This window comes from Dendropsophus ebraccatus, chromosome 4 (assembly GCF_027789765.1).
Source record: "Dendropsophus ebraccatus isolate aDenEbr1 chromosome 4, aDenEbr1.pat, whole genome shotgun sequence".
Classification (NCBI taxonomy): Eukaryota; Metazoa; Chordata; class Amphibia; order Anura; family Hylidae; genus Dendropsophus; species Dendropsophus ebraccatus.
This window is the reverse complement of record NC_091457.1, coordinates 73,506,336-73,525,654: the sequence shown is the minus strand read 5'-3', so window position 1 is coordinate 73,525,654 and position 19,319 is coordinate 73,506,336.

Below are 19,319 nucleotides of genomic sequence, written 5' to 3'. Positions count from 1 at the left end.
ACAGCCTATGCCAATGGCTGTATCCCAGTTTTCTAGGTGTTCCTTAGGCTGTATCCACCCGCTGCACGGAGGCAGTAGACAGCGGGAGTCAGATGCCGATAGTTCAGGTTAATACGAACCCGAACTTCGGGAAATCCACTCATCTCTACTAGTGTCCTCTAGAACATCCATCTCAATGCAGGCCGGGTTCCTGCAATGTTCTATATGCAGAAACCAGCAGAACCACAATGCCTCAGGGCAGTTCTTCATACTGCCAGACACCTTGTCTCAAAAGTCTTTGGCCTAGATTTATCAAAAGATGCTTGCCACACACACCGTCAATTGAGATGCTCACTGCCACCAATTGTCATGCCCAAAATCATTGCTAGCTATTCCCGTTGCTTAGTGCCACACCCTCTTCTTGCTCACTGGGCACCCTGAGCCACCCCTTACACATTGGTTAATAATATAATGGATCTGTTTTGTTAAAGGACTATCCGTGAATGGAATAAGCTCATCTAATATCCCTTTGAAAATTGCTTGGCTATAAGACAAAAGACCCAGACACATAAAAATGGAATGCTTCTGATTATATGATTCAACAATACTGAATGGAAGAAGTCAATGACTTTTATCTTTTCTTTTCCTAGAAATAAGTCATTCTTAAATGGATTTATTATGCTCAATTACTGTTGCCTCATCTTCCCCCTTAGGGTATTTATAATACAGAGCACTAAATAAAAATGCACTGCATCTTGCTTAATCTTATCTCATTTTCGCTGATTTTCTTTGACAATCTATTTATCATAATTATTAGTACTTGTTGAGGTTAATACAATGAAATACAAAATCTAGGCACTTCTTTTTTTTATTTTCTGGAATGTTGCTTTTTGATTCTAATGGACTGAAAAGCAATTTGCATTCACCCGTGAAGGAAAAAAGACCAGTGATTGGATGAGAAACAATGAATGTATTCTAAAGCCATTTTGGTAATTTGTATTGTCTTTTGTTTATTCAATATGCATTTATGAAAACGCATGGGAAAAATTTACATCATATACACAATGGGAAGGATTCCTAAAACAATGAGCTTAAGTTTTCACAAGATTCCTTAACAGATTTTGATGCCAAATCTACATTGGAATCGAAATTACTAAGGAAGGAAGCTGATGAGTGTAATTGGCAAGCTTATTGCCAGGGCAACATGGCAGCTTCAGTTGCTCAAAATCAGGAGCATACAAGTCACATAATCAATAGAAATGAGCAAATAGTAAACTATACAAAAGCACAAAATTCAATTCAAACAGACTGAGATGTTCAACTTTTTGATCAAATATCAAACCACATTAAAGTCTATAGGAGAAAAATGCTTGTGACTTGGTCCAAGTGCTTGAAATTAGGTTTCCAAGTTGACAACGGTAACTCAGATAATGACGCAAACACCTCTGGAATGCATCTGGGACAGCAGGGGAAGCATGTCTGGGTGCATCTAACATCTAGTCACAGTATTACACTCCAAACACAATACATGGTGACAGGTGACAGGTGTTTTACTGCTTTCAATTTTTTTGACACATTATTATTATTATTATTATTATTATTATTATTATTATTATTATCTTTTTTTTTTTTTTTTGGTTCAACTATGCCTACACAGGCATATATAGTATATCTCAACATTTATGTGTGCCAATAGGTGCCAGTTGTTTTACCGCAGAGAACAATCAACTACTGGGTCAATTACTAACTAGGACAAAATAGTCCGACACAAGCCTATGCAAAATAATTATAACCTGCATGATTGCCTGTCTGTGTCACTATATGATATGCTATGCAGTCCTCATGGAGGAAGCAGCTATATGCTGTCTGTGCTGTGTAGTAGCCCTGATAAGGGCTTTTATGGTTTTTCCTGCTTAAAATCTTCTAAAATCACTCAACTACCTGCAACAAGCAGCCTATTCTTCACAGTGAGCAGCAGCTTCTTGTCTGTCTGTGAGAATAAGCTCATGTACTGTTAGCCGGTTTGTTTGCTGATTATCTGCAGATAAATGCTGTGCTGTGTATAGTTGAAGCCCTAAAACGGCTTTTGGGGTCTTGCCTGCCTACAATCAACTAAATCCTTACTGTCCCTGCTCCAATTTCTTTTTCTGATTACCTTCAAGATGGAAACAGATAGAAAAGCCATACTTATACTGTGGAGGTCACATGAGTAGGCCAGCTAATGAATGTAGACGCTGTTCTTGCAATGCCAGCGTGCTCCTAGGGCCTGTTATCCACCCCATTGTTATTGGCTAGAAAAAGGCGCCAGGCAAGGTGGGAGGAGAAAGACATTTTTACTGCGTTTTCGGTCGGATACTTGATTGAGTATTTTGAATAGTGTAGTATTGGATGGAATAGCTACTTAATCGAGTACTACTCTCTCATTTCTAATAATCAACAAATGAAAAAGACATTGTGGAAACATAGCTTTTGGTTGTGGTTTTGCAGCTCAGTTCCACTGAAGTGACTGGAGCTTAACTGCAATACCACACACAACCTGAAGAGAGGTGTGCCACTGTTTTTGAAAGAAAGTATTTGCTTTTTATTCTTAATGCAGGATGTCTATGCTGTTGACAGTCTATGTTGTTGAGCACTTGCGAACAAAACTAATTTTGAAGTGTCTCATCACAGCTGTGCTAGGTCATAATGTGACCACATTCATAACACAATTACTACATGTGCTACTTTAGGTAGTATGTAAGGCTAAGTTCACAGTACGTTTTTGCAATCTGTTTTTTTTTTTTAATTGTTTTTTGCCAAAAGAATGAAAAAATGGATTGAAAAACAGATGTTTTTGTGTGCATCTGTTTTGATCTGTTTTTGCATTGACTTCCATTATTTAAAAAAAGGATAAAAATGCATCCTTTATTTACGGATGCATCAGTTTACCATCCGTTTTTTGCAAAAAATGGATGGCAACAATGTATTGTGAATCCAGCCTAACACAATTTTTTCTTTTTGCATGGGATCTGAATAACTTTATCAGAAGATTGTCCATATAAAACAGTTACAGATAAATTAACAATTCAGACCTAGAAAGGGTGGATTTTCAATTAAAGCTTGAAGTGCTCATTATTCTGGTTGATAAGGATGCACCTCCTCATGTCATGTGAAATTATAGACTTTGATGCCAAATCTACATTGGAATCCACAGGGAATTTTATCAGTTTGAACATACCTCAAGGCTTAATTCACAAGGGAGATGAATTCTATGTTGAAATTAGCGCACAAATCACACCGCGTTGCATAGTTTTCAATGAAAATCCACAAAGTGGTTTATATAGTTTAAGTCACACTATTCTAGAAATTACAACTATAATAACTATATTAACTTTCTGGGTAAATTACTGGCAGTTTAATGTATGTATAACATAGAGGTATATGTTATGTATCTGCGGCCCAGATTTATTAGCCAATCACAGCGCAGGTTTCATTTTGCCAGAGCTTGTTAGACTGGTCTACTATGTAATGTGTATGGAGATCACGTCTCACTTGACAGATGAAGTGTCAGTCATGTTGGATTTTAACTACCCAATCATTTTTTTAGGAAATAAGCCACCACCAGAGGTTTCTCACAGAGATTTTGTCCCCTCTCCCCCTTCAGAAAACATTTAATGCTAAGCAAAGCTAAATGATCTTGTATATAGGGTCAACCAGAGCAATAATATGGTGAGCCCCCGCAATGCTATGGCGGAAGAACGGCCAGTCACTTGCTAGGTGGTGAGGTGTGACTCCACTTCTGTGGTGGTTGGCCGAGATGCAGCCGGACCCTAGGGTGTTGTGTTGTGATGCCAGTGCCGGCTGGGCACACAGGTATGGTGGCACACCTGCTTTTAGTTTAAAGGGCCAGTTACACCTTGTTTCCCTATGCTCAGTGACCTGCCGTGCTGGTACGGGGTCCCTTGGGTTGTTATCACGGTGGTCCGGAGGGGAGTAGTGATTCAACTGGACTATAGGTACTGCCACTCACAGAAAGGGGAAATGTCTCAAGGAGTGTGTGTGTACTGTGTTGGTGTGGGACGAAAAATCACAGAGTCTCTTTATCATGAATAAAATCTTGTTTACTCTGAAAATACTTAGATGCAGCAGAGCATACAGCTTTGCCTTTACAGTACAAGTTACATTTGATAACATGGGATCCAGATCTGCGACAGGAGTATAGTGAGGAGTACAGCCGTGCTGACTGAGTTGCGTGTTGAGAAATACAAGGAATCAGAGTAGCAGAGAGGAGGATGTCGTGAGAGTCCCAAGCCAAGTAGTACTGTGCTCTGCCAGGATGTTGGAGGATTAGGTAGAAGAATACTTGAAAAAGAAGACAGAATACTTGTGTACCTAGGCTCTTAGCAACTTGGCTCTATCCCGATCAGTTCCTAGCTTTCTTTGGCTTTAGTGGATACTGTGCAGAAGACTTAGCCAACTACTTCAAGGACAAAATAGACACAATCCGTCAGGAAATCATTTCCCATTCCCCAGGTAATATTAATCCTATTCCTTCTCACTGTTCCTCCTCATCCCTCTCAGCCTTTGAGCCAGTGACAGAGGAGGAAGTCTCCAGACTCCTAGCCTCCTCTCGCCTCACCACCTGTCCTAGTGACCCTATTCCCTCACACCTTGTCCAGTCTCTCTCTCCTGTTGTCACTACCTACCTTATTAAAATCTTCAACCCCTCCCTCTCCTCTGGCATCTTCCCCTCGACTTTCAAACACTCCACCATCACTCCATTACTGGAAAAACCCTCTCTAGACCCCTCCTGTGCTGGCCACTATTGACCTGTCTCTAATCTTCCTTTTATCTCTAAACTCTTAGAACGTTTGGTCTATTCCCGCCTAACCCGTTACCTCTCTGACAACTCTCTACTTGACCCCCTTCAGTCCGGTTTCCGTCCTCACCACTCTACAGAAACTGCTCTTACTAAAGTCTCTAATGATCTCCTCTCCGCCAAATCTAAAGGTAGCCATTCACTTCTCATTCTCCTGGATCTATCTGCAGCTTTTGACACTGTAGACAATCAGCTCCTCCTCTGCATGCTCCGCTCTATTGGCCTCAAGGACTCTGCTCTTTCCTGGTTTTCCTCCTATCTCTCCGACCGCTCCTTTAGCGTATCACTGTCTGGCTCCACCTCATCTTCTCTCCCCCTTACAGTAGGGGTTCCTCAGGGATCAGTGCTGGGCCCTCTCCTTTTCTCACTTTACCCATCGGACAAATCATCAGTAAGTTTGGTTTTCAGTACCATCTCTATGCTGATGATACCCAGCTCTACACCTCCTCCCGTGATATCACCCCAGCACTTCTACAGAACACCAGTAACTGTCTGTCTGATCTCTCTAACGCTATGTCCTCCCCATTCCTAAAACTCAACCTTGCTAAGACTGAGCTTCTTGTCTTCCCTCCCTCTGCTAAACACCCTCCACCTGACATCTCCATCTCTGTCTGTGGTGCAACCATAACCCCTACACAACAAGCCCGCTGCCTTGGGGTTATGTTTGACTCGGATCTTTTTTTCACTCCTCATGTTAAATCTCTTTCACGTTCCTGTAATCTGCATCTAAAAAACATCTCTAAAATCCATCCCTTCCTTACTGTCGAATCTGCTAAAACTCTTATTGTCGCTCAGATCCATTCCCGTCTTGACTACTGCAATTCCTTACTAATCAACCTTCCTTCCTCTAAACTCTCCTCTCTCCAGTCCATTCTCAATGCAGCGGCCAGGCTCCCCTCCCTGTCCAGCCGCTATACCAATGCCTCCCCCCTGTGCCAGTCACTACACTGGCTCCCTATTAAACACATGATACAATACAAAGTCCTCCTGCTCACCCACAAGGCTCTCCACAGTGCTGCACCTCCCTATATCTCCTCCCTCATCTCTGTCTACCGCCCTACCCGTGCCTTACGCTCCTCTAATGACTTAAGACTAACATCCACCTTAATCCGCACCTCACACTTCCGTCTCCAGGACTTCACCCGAGCTGCACCTGTTCTATGGAATGCATTACCTAAGACTGTCAGACTCACCACCAGTACACAAAGTTTCAAACGTGCCCTCAAAACTCATCTATTCAAGCAGGCTTACCAGGTTCCCTAATTTTGACTGCTACCCTCAACCTCTTCCCCCCCCCCCCACACACACACACCTACCTCCGCCCCCCCCCCCCAACACACACACACACACACACACCAAGCAATCATGCATCTAGACCTGTGCATGCAGGCATTGGCTGGTAACAGGTTCATCCACCCTTACCCGCACTGCCTTATTTATAATGATGGTCGGACCATAAGAACAATGAAGCACTTTACCCCTCTGCCATTCTGTTTCGCACCCTCTCCTGATAGTGTGTAAGCTCATGCATGCGAGCAGGGACCTCACTCCTCATGTATGGATAACTATATGTATCTCTCTGTAATGTCTATTTTTTGTCTATGTATGTACTTCCAGAATTGTAAAGTGCTGCGGAATCTGTTGGCACTATATAAATAAAAATTATTATTATTATACTGTCCTGCACTGTGACTCTCCTAGTGCACGGCATGGGTTGAGATGATCTCTAACTTATCCTCTCCTGTGAAGGGTTTAACACTGCATAGTGCTAAGTAAGGTTACTTGAAGAGAAAACTGTTAACTGCGTCTTGTCTTGCTTCCTCACATTACAGGAATCTGGCTAAGACTACTCTTGACTTTTAGGCTGTGGACCTGGCAGAGGGCAAGGGCACAAAAGGGACCACTGTAGGGAGTGTTCTAGCTTGCATCCTTCCCCTACAAAGTCCAATATCAAAGACCACACACTTCTTGTCACCCACATGATTTCCTAAATACAGATACTGTAAAGTGCACTGTGAATGGGTGAAGAGTGCATATAGAAGAAGTAAAGAAGAAAGTGATAGGATAGAAGTAGGAGACACTCTGATCCATGTGACATACAAAGAAACAATAACCCTTTACATACTTCAGCCGTGCATCATCTGAGTACATACATCTGCAATAGTGACATCCATTGGCGAAATTCTATCACTTCTACATCACCACTTACTTACAATAAGTACAGGCTTTTGTGAGGGGTGTAACCATTAGCAACACCCGTGGTGGGACACCAAAGTAACTGCCATAACAAAGGTTAATGCCACTGTTTTTCCCCCAGTAAGGTATTTCCACTGATTGTTGCCCATTTTGTGGGGATATAGGCTTCTAAAGGTATGTTCGCACACATTGGTCTTTCACTATGTTAACACAATGAAGGACGGCTGGATGGCAATTAAATTGTTAATTACTGCAATAAAGCAATGAAGTAACACAATGAAATGATGCAGGACTGCAATAAAATGATCAAATACTGCAATAACATAATGCCTTCACATTGTATTTTTATTGCGTTACTTCCTGTGTGAACACAGCCTGAAGGAGTAGTTGTAAGATTGTAACCACAATTGTACATATCCCCCTAATAAAATACCTACGTTTCAGAAGTACAGAGGCCCTCCCATTTGTGAGGGCCTTAATAAACACTAGGAAAGCAGAAAGAGTAATACAGAGCCATCAATATGTAGCGCATGGCCAGCTTTTGGTACTAGTGGGGTACTCGTGGGGGAATTCTATTATCAGGGAGCAGCTAGGAAAGTCTGTCACATTGATCATTCATCAAACAGTAGGTTTTCTTCCTGATGCTTGAGTTAAACATAATGCTAACTAAGGGCTGTATTACCCCCCCCCCCCCCCCCCCCCCCCCAATGTGCCAGGTAAGTGAGTGCTGATCTGCCGTGGAAAGTAAATATACATCTTTATTATCTTGTATATACTTTAATATCACCTCCTATTACATGGAGTGGTGATCGACTCCTCGGCTGGAGGGGGGGGGGTGGTGGTGGTGATATCTTCCTGATTATACCTTTACATTTGTGGTCTATGAGGTTGTCAACTAGTACTAGTTGTTCATGGTTAAAATGAAGTGTTGTCTTCAATAGCAATTGATACATGTCTGTGTCAGGGAGTCCGGGGGTCCGGGAAGATGGAAGTCCCTTGTCTAGACCCGCAACCCCTGTCCCTACCTGCTTGCCCCCCTAGGCTAACCCTTAGGGCAGCAACTGGGCGACAGTTCCTAACTTACCTAGGGATACAGGGAGGTAGACAGAACACACAGACAGGTATATACAAACAGGTCAGGCAGTCCGAGTCAGCAACAGGAGGTCACGTCAAAATCCGAATCAGCAAACAAGGGGTAAACAGAGTCCGGTCCTAGGTCTAACACGAGAGGTAATGCTGTACAGAGGATGAGGCAAAAGCGAAGTCCAAGTGTCAAAATATCTAGCAGAACAATAAGATACGCTGGTGTAGCTGGAGACCAAACATACACTGGCAACTACAAGGTGTAATTCACCAGCTTAAATGCTACCAGAGCTCCCGCCCCAGCTGCTGTTAGGAGCAAGGAGTCTGATAGCAGCATGAGACACCAATAGCAGCCAGGGAGCCCTCCCTTGTGCTCAGACAGGAGCAAGCCTCAGGAGAATGCAACACCTGAAGGCTTAACCCCACGAGCACCAGAGAGGAGTCAGGAGAAGCATGAAACCGGGTGTCGGCTCCTTGGCAGCAGAGCAAGAAGTGTGAACAGGTCAGAGAGAAATTGGGCGGCGGCTGATTCTTCCAGCCGAGTTCACACACACAGACTGAACTCTAACAGTCTGATAACCAAGGGACCAATGATTCTCTTTTCCTTTGTAAGTCATGTTTTATACATATCTAACTACTGGGCATAACTATAACATTGTACTGTATATGGTGCTTGTTGGTGTCACTGTGATGAATAGTTAACACAACAGAAAACATTTGCACTTGCAGGAGTAATATATGTAATTTGACACAAAGAATAATTTTACCATACATGAACACATTATAGCAAGGTCTGAACAATGGTTGAATATTGTAGTGAATTTATCAAACTGATATACTTAGAAACTGCCTAAAAAAAGTTATTGTTACCCAATGGTTACATGTGTAAACAACAACAAATACTATCTGATCTAACTCTCTGGCTATCACCTTTCCCTTCATGTTCCTGCTATACCTTTACTTCAATATTGTCTTGTCACTTTCCTGACCACTTGCTTCCTTTTTTTCCCTACCTTCCTTCATTCTTACTATAATCCATATATGTAGCCGTTCTTCCTATCTTTCTTTCTTCCTTCTTTCCTTTCTTTTCTCCCATTCTTCCGGTGTTCCTTACACATCCCCTCCACCACCCCTCCCTTCTTTTTTCTTTCCTACATGTAAAAGAAAAGTAATTAAAAAAATACTCATGATGTAATATAAAATCCATTTGAATACAGGGCATGCCAGTTGGCACAATCTATAATTTACAATGGAGTTGTTCCTGACAGGTGACATGAAGTTACTTTTTAATGATATATAAATGATGAATGGATAAGAATGAATTCCTCTGCAAACTTCTCACTTCAATAGAATTATTTGGATTCTTCTTTCTTCATTACAAATCAGTCGATAAAACGTTGCCCACAAGGTTAATATTATTTGTTTTTATGGGGATCATGGACATTCAACATTATGTACAGTATCTTTTCAGAAGTTGTAAGTCAAAGCTTATTTGTACAATATATGGTTAATGTCCGAAGGAGAGACAGAAAATAGTCTTCTATTACAAGGATTAGATGAAATACCCACTGTTCCTGTCTACTTGCCTTGATCGCCGCGGACAACCACAAAGACGGTCCCTACTCTGGGTAAGTGAAACACAGAACTAGACAAACAAACACAACTAGAGAATAGTCGACAAGCTGGGTCAGAAACAAACGAGCGGCACAGTACAAAGTGGAAAAATGGCTCTACTGGAATATATCTAGAGCCCGGTCCAGAAGTCCATTGGACCAGCGCTTTGATCCTCAAGGTCCCAGACTGAAGGAATCATTTTTCAGGCACTGCACTACTCAGCTGCAACAATAAAGACGAGTAGTGAGCAGATTAACCCTTGCACTGCCAGGGTGCTGGAATGAAAGTGGGTGTGTCAGACAAAATGTAAAACAAGCCCTGTTTAGACCCAGCTCAGACAATTACTTTATGTTATGCTGCTAAACTTGCTGTGTAACACCATTTCATTTTATAATAGGATCCCAATATCTTGATCTCAAACTTGTTGCAATTGCTATTGTAATACATTGAATCAATGTATCTGTGTTCTGTTAGTACAGCCTGCCTATGACAGTCTGTATAGGGGGATCAGCCATGGCGGCCATGGAGGTCTTCAGAAGGCTCTAAGCTGCAGTTACAATTAATAAACCCCTTTAATAAAAACTATGCTGATGTATTACCTGTCCGATGGAGGCCAAAATAATTCCTTTACATAAGAAGATGTGAACAGTTATATAACCATGCAAGTGTAATCAGGTAAGTGACAAATTCAGCACTGCTACATGTGTATATTATTTTCTTGTTTATTTTATATGCCTAGTCTTTTGCAGCTGATAGGTGCTGTTGCATTCTGTAAATCACTGTAAAGGCCAAGGGCTATCAGAGGTATAGTGCACGAGTGCTTATATCTGAGCACCAATGCAGCTTTCAAATAACAAATGTTCTCTTTAACCGACTATCTTCATGTTTATGTGCCAAAAGCTTTATGAGGTGTGAAAATTGAAATCTCAATTGCATTTTCTCCAGTACGCTATAATCTTTAACGTGGTATCTTTCAGTAAAAGAAAATAATATTCTATCCAGCGCATTCTTTGGAATGTGCTAGTTTAACTTGTTAAGATAATTGTCTTGCAATGATTGATTTAGACATGTCAGGGATAATAAGGTTTTTAGAGCCACGAGAAGCCAGTAATGTAATTTTGGAAGGATTTTTGCTCTCTCTGTATCTACTTTATGAGTTAATCTCAGTGCTTTTATTTGAATTTTGTACTATTAAATTCAATAAACACTTTTATGACAACTAGGAAAAAATCTGGTTCTCTGTTACTTTTCCCTAGGAGTTAAGTTTAATGTACAAGATGTAATTATTACTAATCTTTAAAGTTTTTTTTATTATTTTATGTAAATAAAGCTTAATCATTGTCTGATGAAAAGATATCACATTTTCTGTTTCAATTCTGCAAAATTTTAAGATCTCGGTTGCTGTCAGTGAATAGGGGTATTATGGGTTTTCTAGTATTTAAATAGCTAATCCTAAGGATAATTCATAATTGTCATCAAGCCACCATAATCGCTGTCACCCCATTTAATTCTAAGGGCCTGTCAAACATAGCAGAGCATTTAATTTGTTCACCAGAATTACTTATGTCTAACACAGGAACCCCATAATAGGTGGGGTCCCCATTGGTTGGACCCCTACAGAACATTTCTTACCTATTATGCGTATATACTTTAATACAGGAAGTTTAATTTTTCAAAGCATGCTCTGTAATCTGTGCAGAGGTCATTGTGAAGGCAAGAGGAAGCTGAGCTCTGATTATCACCTATTGCAAATTTCTTGATTCTGTCTATACACTTTAAGGCTATGTTAACACTACGTAAGTTTTCCGGCCGTAGCACGTTCCGTGAATAAGCGGACGGAGATTTACGTAGTTTGCGTACAATGGAAAGTATACAATCTACGGCTGCACAGTTCACACTACGTAAGAACTTACGCCCGGATCGTATGCGGCGCTGTAAAAAATGAACCAGACCATTGTTTCAGGACGGAAATGCTGTTACTTACGCCCGTAGCATAACATGCGGTCCCGTACGGAGTGGTGATTTCTTCATTTTTGCACTTTCATTTGCCAATCCAGAAGGTTCTGTGGGGTGTCCGGGGCTATCCGAAGATATCCAAGTAAAAGACCGCCGTCAGATCCCTACGTACGGCGCTCGGGAAGCGTAAGTAGACTACGGGCGTAAGTTCGCGGACCACATGTAGCCGGCTGCAACTTACGTTAATCCCCGGACGGAGTTTCACATGTATATGTCCGGCCGCGTAAAATATGCGGCCGGACATATATGTAGTGTGAACATAGCCTAAGTGTTTACATACGTATTGCATTGGTTTGTGTGTATTTATCTACGTATCAGGCCCGGACTAACGATTTGGTATACCCGGCAAATGTCTGTGGGTTGACTGGACTGCATTAATAAATTTTCGCAATCTGGTTTTGGTAACAGCATTGTGGCTGTACCCGCAGCATCACACAGCTACACAGTTTATGTAGGTGCTGAGAACCGCCCCCCCTTTCCAAGCCTCTCACACGTCCTCCGGATGGCTCCCCTGCTCCTTTTAATATCCAGCTCTGGTTCTTGTATGGTAAGTAGAGAGAGTTTCCGATACACTGAGCTAAAACACTGCCTGCAGCGGAAGTTCACTGCTTTAGTCCCACAGCACCTGCACTCTTCTTCTCTCCTACTTGGCTCTGAATATGTGATGTGTCTGGAGCCAAGCAGAAGAGAAAAGGGGTGCAGGTGCTGCGGCAATGAAGCAGGGAACTGCAGTGGGCTGGTTGGTAGATCCCCATAGGGACTTGTATCCTCTGATCTTAGGCCCAAGCATGTGCAAGATCCAATTTTCAAACAAAGTCCTGAGCTGGGGTGCATTCTATGTGCCCCTTTTGTCTCCACCTCCTGATCTTTAGCCCTGCCACCTGTGCTACGCCCCAATTCAGTTTAGGGTAAAGCTGGATTACCCATTTTTTTCTAGTAGCCATTTCAGCTCCCACATGGGGCTCCCAGTCCTACCAGAAGGCGGTAAGTCAGTTATACTGTTGTTTTTCAAAGGAGCAATTGCATATTGATAAAAAAGCCCAGGTGACAGGAATAGGGACTGAAATTCTTTTCACCATATCCATACAGAATATTAGCTACCCTGGTTAGTCATATCAGTCCCTATTCCTATCATTCTAGTGATATGACTTTTGTTGGGGCTTAATCATTCCTTATAGAGGTCCTAACAATTGATTAAAGGGAAACTATCAGCAGCTTCATGCAAACAAACCTGCTAATATCCCCCTGTAGCTGCGTACCTCATCTTTCTAAACCCAGATTTCTTCTTTTCCTAGGTCCCACCGTTTTAAAAAAGTAGAGCAAATGTAGAAATCAGCTAGTTAGGAGCACCCCCTCAGCCAGCCCACCAACTCCTTTGGTGACACCTTCTATGTATATTTATATATGCATAATAAGGCCAGTTGTTGAAGTGCATGTGCAGGAAGAGCAGCCCGTCTGTGCTCTTCCTGCACATGCACAGCAAAAACTGACCTGATTAGGCATATATGAATATGCATAGTAGGTGCCACTGACGGAAGTGGCAGGCCTTAAGACAGAAATCTCAGCTGATCCTATATTTTGCGTGGCTGTTAAAATATGTTGCTATCGGCCACACATCTCACTGTGGCCAATAACAATATATTTTAATGGCCACATGAACAATACAGTATACCTAGAGTGTACCTTCTGAGTGTGCTGCAAACAAGCACCGTTCTCACTGATCAGCGCTTGCCTACGTCATTGCATGGCCCCATGTCAAACCGTGTAAGAGGACCCTTACTTTAATATTGGAGAGGGGGGGGGGATTATATGCAGGATGGTGGAGTTTGAAGACAAATGGCTTATTAGGCAGACATATTATTTAAAGGCTGTCACAAATTGATGTTTTGTTAACATAGCCATAAGCAAATAGAAAGTCTCTGGGATGAGGTTGATCAGAGTACATCAGTATGTGAGAAGTTATCCTGCACACATATCACCTAAGGCATTTAAAGACATGTTTTATCATTAAAAATTCTTTGAATAAACATGTTTCTAAATAAACATGTTTAGGGACCGTGACCTGAAAATACTTTCACTGATTCAGACAGTGCCTGTAGTAACAACCCACCTTTTCTGCATGACACCAGGTTTTTTTTTTTTTGCACAATGCTATGAGATTTATCTCTTTTCAAAAATCCCTGATCTATAATTTAAGAGGAAGCTGCTCTGACTGCATTTAGGTCTTGTTTATTGGAAGTAGTTCTTTATTACCTTTTCTCATCTTGAGTGATGTTAAAATATATATTAGGGAAGCAACATTGTTTAGCGATTTGGTGATGTAATGGGTTATGCCTAATCACAGTAGACAGCGGACGTAGGTAATAGCATGTTGCGTGAACTAGCAAGTTTTAGGAGCAACATTTTTATTTATTTAGCTCCACCTTAAAAAAGTCCTAACGTTTTTATTTTACTATCATTTTGCTCTATTTTTTTCTGGACAAATGTTATTTTTACTTGCCACAGCATATAGCATAAATGTTTGAAAGATGTGGGCCCACATTTAGGACCTGCACCTGTTGCATAGTTGAAAGCTCTCATGGCCCACCCCAGCCTTGCTGCTCTCGCTGGATGTGGTTAGGCAGCTAAAGAAAGCCAATAATCTGTTATATATAGATTTCATAACCCCCTTTTTGGGTTATTGGGAATTGTGTAAATAGTGTTACACTGCTAACTACCTGTTTCCTGAACTTGAAATTATGGAAAGTGCATAGATCACAGTATTAGGCTATGTTCCAGCTATGTACAAATGATCACAAACAACAGCCGTTGTTGTAAAATAATGGCCAGAATTAATGATCATGATCATTAATTGCTGTTGTTTGTACAGCAAGTGAACATAGCCTCATACTGCTTGCTCAACTCACATTAACACTAGTGGGAATTACACAGACTGCAATACCTCAGCTTGCAAACCACCTCCAGCAGCTGAACTAAAATGGCTTATCTGTGGACAAATTGCAATTTTCACTGTGCACCATCCAATGCAAAAACAGCCATATTTACATGCCACCACACTGTAAAGAGAGTTGTACAGCTCCCACTGAATTTTCATAATCATTTTGCAGTATATGTAGTGAGCTCCCCCTGGTGGTGGTAGAAATTATATTTTTGTCCTGGAGTGCGAGACAGCTGCTGCAATCACATTAGTTAATCTCCCTTATTTTCAGGCTGTTCTTCGAGGTGCATTTCCTTAATTCTCTTATACAACCTATTAAAGCCGTAATTTGCTTTGGTTCCACTTTCAAAGTGTTTTCTTTAGGTGACAGTAAGTATGTTAGACGGAGACATTCTGCTCCCACACAGAGCACTAGAAGTAGTAGCTGGCCTGAAGCAACCCATCTGTAACACAGTAACCCCTGAGAGTATTCCAGCAATCTGCCACTCCCATCACCTGCTTTAACACTCCATACGCATGAGTGCCATGATCAAGCTGGGTGCACATTTCCTTAAGTGCAGGTACTTTGCTGTCATGCTGACACTGTAACTTTTATAATAGGTTCTTAATATGTCTAATGGGTACTTAAATAGCTTCAGCTTTCATCCCTCCAGTGTAAAAGATGAAAATCTTGTAAGAGCCTAGCTCCCAAGCAAATGTAAATGCAGATCTCTCAGTACTGACATTTCAAAAGAGTGCGGTCCCACCAGCAGAGAATCATTCCTTTTTATCGGCTCTGCTGTCACTCATGTTGATTAAGTCTGATAAACACTGCAATTCTCCCGGGGCAGAGAAAAGGACACAAAAGAGCCATGTAACTAATATAAAAGCCAGGCACATTTCTTCTGAAGGAATAAAACTTGATAGTTTGTATACTTTTTAAAACAGAAAGATTCCTTTATTGGATAGAAAAACACTTCAAGATGGCACGCTAAGCCATTTATTCAGGCCCTTTCCTTATCTGCTTTCAAACTACAGAACACATTTGATATGAAGTCACTGTTTATCTTCAATATACCCTTGTGCCATAAATATTTTTAATTCTCCATGAAAGGCTCTTCACAAGTCACTTTCAGTGAAGTAGGTGACTGCAGTCTATGTGATATTGTCTTGTGGAGCTCTGAGGGATATCTGGAATTTCACAGGCCAGGATAATGTTTTTTGCCATTGTTATTCATAGATGATTTAGCCCCACAAAAGTGCACCTGTACTGTATGTATGACATTTGCATGGAGGTTGTATGTTCTCCTGAATTTGTGCAGGTTTCCCCAATGGCCTTATGTATTTTATTGTTGTTGTTCTTTTTTAACTCCTTCAGGACTGGACTGATTTTGGCCTTCAGGACCAGAGCCTGTCTCATTTTATGTGGTTGTAGCTACATGATGCTATAACTTTTCTTTCTGATTCTGAGATTTTTTTTTTGTGACACATTGTACTTTAGGTTAGTGGTAAATTGTGGCCGATATGCAGAAATGTTTTTGTGAAAAATGCGATTTTTTTTTTTATTATTATTATTATTTAAAAAAAAATGACATTAGCATTTTTCTCATTTTAAATTTTCTGCAGTCATTGCAAAGGTTTATTATGTAATAATTTTATCATCACGCATTTGGCGATACTAAATATGTGTAGTTTTTTTTCTCCAGTATTTATTGATATATTGGGATTATATGGGGATTATATATGAATTTAACTTTATTATAAATATTTTTTTGTTTGTATGTTTTTTGTTTTTTTTTAAACTTTATTTAATTGTCCCACCATGGGGACTTCACTGTTCAATTGCCTGATTACAGGTATTATGCATTGCAGTGCTGATCTGCACTGCAATACAATATGCCTGTAATAGGCAAAGGGGATCAGACTCAGCCTAAAGGCCTTATTCCACCAACAGATCTGACGACAGATTATCTGCCAAAGATTTGAAGCCAAACCCAGGAGTGGATTTGAAGAGGAGAAATCCAGTCTTTCCTTTATGACCTGATCTCTGTTTATAGTCTGTTCCTGGGTTTGGCTTCAAATCTTTGGCAGATAATCTGTCGTCAGATCTGTTGGTGGAATAGGGCCTTTAGGCAGAGCCTAATCAGCTTCCATAGGTGAGACACAAGGAGGATTTGGGGTAGCCTCCTGATGTCAAAGCAAACATCGAGGCTGTGCAATTTCACTGCACAGCCCCGATGGGGGACAAAGGGAATAGAGATGAGCAAATTTGCCGGATTTCTGGTTCGTATGAACCAGAAATCTCGGCGTCTGATTCCCGCTGTCTGCTTACTCCGTGCAGCGGGTGGATACAGCGCAAGGAACGCCTGGAAAACAATTTTCTAGGCGTTCCTTACACTGTATCCACCCGTTGCACGGAGCGAGCAGACAGCGGGAATCAGACGCCGAAATTTCTGGTTCATACGAACCAGAAATCCGGCAAGTTAGCTCATCTCTAAAAGGGAGGACTCTGCCTTCTTGCAGCACTATAGGTGCTGCAATCACACATATTGCAGCACCTATAGGGTTAACTGCCGAGATCTGGGCTCGGCCTGGATCTCGGCAGTTGCGGTGTCAGCTCCTGTGCCTGTGTCATCCCTGTCACAAACTGGCACGTCCATCTGCTGGAACGCTGTGCAGATTTGGACGCACCGGTACGTGATTATGTGGGAAGGGGTTAAAGGAGATCTGCACCCAAAGCTAAAAGCTAAACTTTACATTTACACACAGTAAAATATTGCAAAATAATAATAAATTCTATCGACTTCTATACGAAACAGTCCGGCAGTGCACACACTGTACAGAATAACTGCCGTAATTGATTATGACTAGCGTTAAGAGAACATTAAAATGCTTGAAAGCGTAACTATAATTTCAGTAGCCAAAAAATGAAATTCCTTAAATAAAAAGCCCACGTGTTACCCTTTAAAAAGAGCCCTAAGTTGTTTGGCTCAAAAGAATCAATGAATTTTTCTTCTAGCTGAGAGAAAGTGGGCGTGGCCTCCCCTCTCCCTAGCTGGTTCCCTCCATTCACTGACCAGCACCTTAGCAGATGTATCACACACAGCAGGATCAGATAGAGCCCCAGCATACAGTATCACAATGTAAGATTTGATACAGAGCCCCAGCAGATGGTATCACACACAGTGGCATCAGATAGAGCCCCAGCATACAGTAAGTTAAGTTACAATGTAAGATTAGATACACAGCACCAGCAGATAGTATCACACACATTGGGATTCGATACAGCCCCAGCATACAGTATTATTACAATGTAAGGGCGGGTTCACACTACGGAATTCTCGTGGACAATGTCTGCGGAATTCCGTCAGCTGTCCACCCGCACATCTGGGCGCCTTTCCGCCGGCCCCATAGACACCATTCTATGGGCCGGCGTATTCCGCTATACGCTGAAAGAAGTGTCATGTCACTTCTTTTAGCGGATCGCGGAATACGCCGGCCCATAGAATGGTGTCTATGGAGCCGGCGGAAAAGCGCGTGCCCGTGTGGGAAGACAGCTGACGGAATTCCGCGGACATTGTCCGCGAGAATTCCGTAGTGTGAACCCGCCCTAAGGCTGGATTCACACTACGTATATTTCAGTCAGTATATGTATATTTCAGTCAGTATTGCAACCAAAACCAGGAGTGGATTAAAAACACAGAAAGGCTCTGCTCACACAATGTTGAAATTGAGTGGATGGCCGCAATTTAATGGCAAATATTTGCTGTTATTTTAGAACAACGGCTGTTATATTAAAATAATGGCAGTTATTTACTGTTATATGGCGGCCATCCACTCAATTTCAATATTGTGTGAACAGATCCTTTCTGTGTTTTTAATCCATTCTTGGTTTTGGTTGCAATACTGACTGAAATATACGTAGTGTGAACGCAGCCTAAGATTACAGATAAGATACAGAGCCCCAGCCGATGGTATCACACACAGTGGGATTAGATACAGTCATCTGCTCTCATAACGCTGTAGGATAATGTCAGCCATGGAGGTGGGGGCACCTGCTGCAGACATCTGATAGGGAATGATATATGTACTTTGGAAGGACTACAGCTGTGTTGTGCTGGGACTTGTAGTCCTCCCCTCAGTGACTCACCCACTCTCCCTTATGCAGTACATTGGAGGCATGGTGGCATGTGCCTCCTGGGTGAAGCACTGGGTACTTGTCCCTCCATCCATCTCCTCCCCTGCGCTGCTCCTCACACACAACACCCTCAGCTCTGCTTAGTCACCTCTGTGAGGGGAGGGGGGAGAATGTGCTGCTAGGAGGTGGGGAGGAGGGTTTGTTTATGTCTCCCTCTGTGTCAGGGCTATCTAATCATCCTGTCAGAGTCCGTACTCTAGGTACGGATCTCCAGGGAGGGGCGTGTCCAGCAGAAATGCACAAGTATCACAGAGGCAAAGAGAGCTTTGAGGGGACAATTAGCCTTATGTATTTAAAAAAATGTTAATTTTAAGTTATTAATGTATATTGCAAACATTCTTATCATGACCTAAGCTAACTAAAACTGAATGGTCAAAATATTTAATAGTAATGCTGCGTTTACACAGGCAGATTTATCTGACAGATTTTTGAAGCTAAAGCCAGGAACAGACGATAAA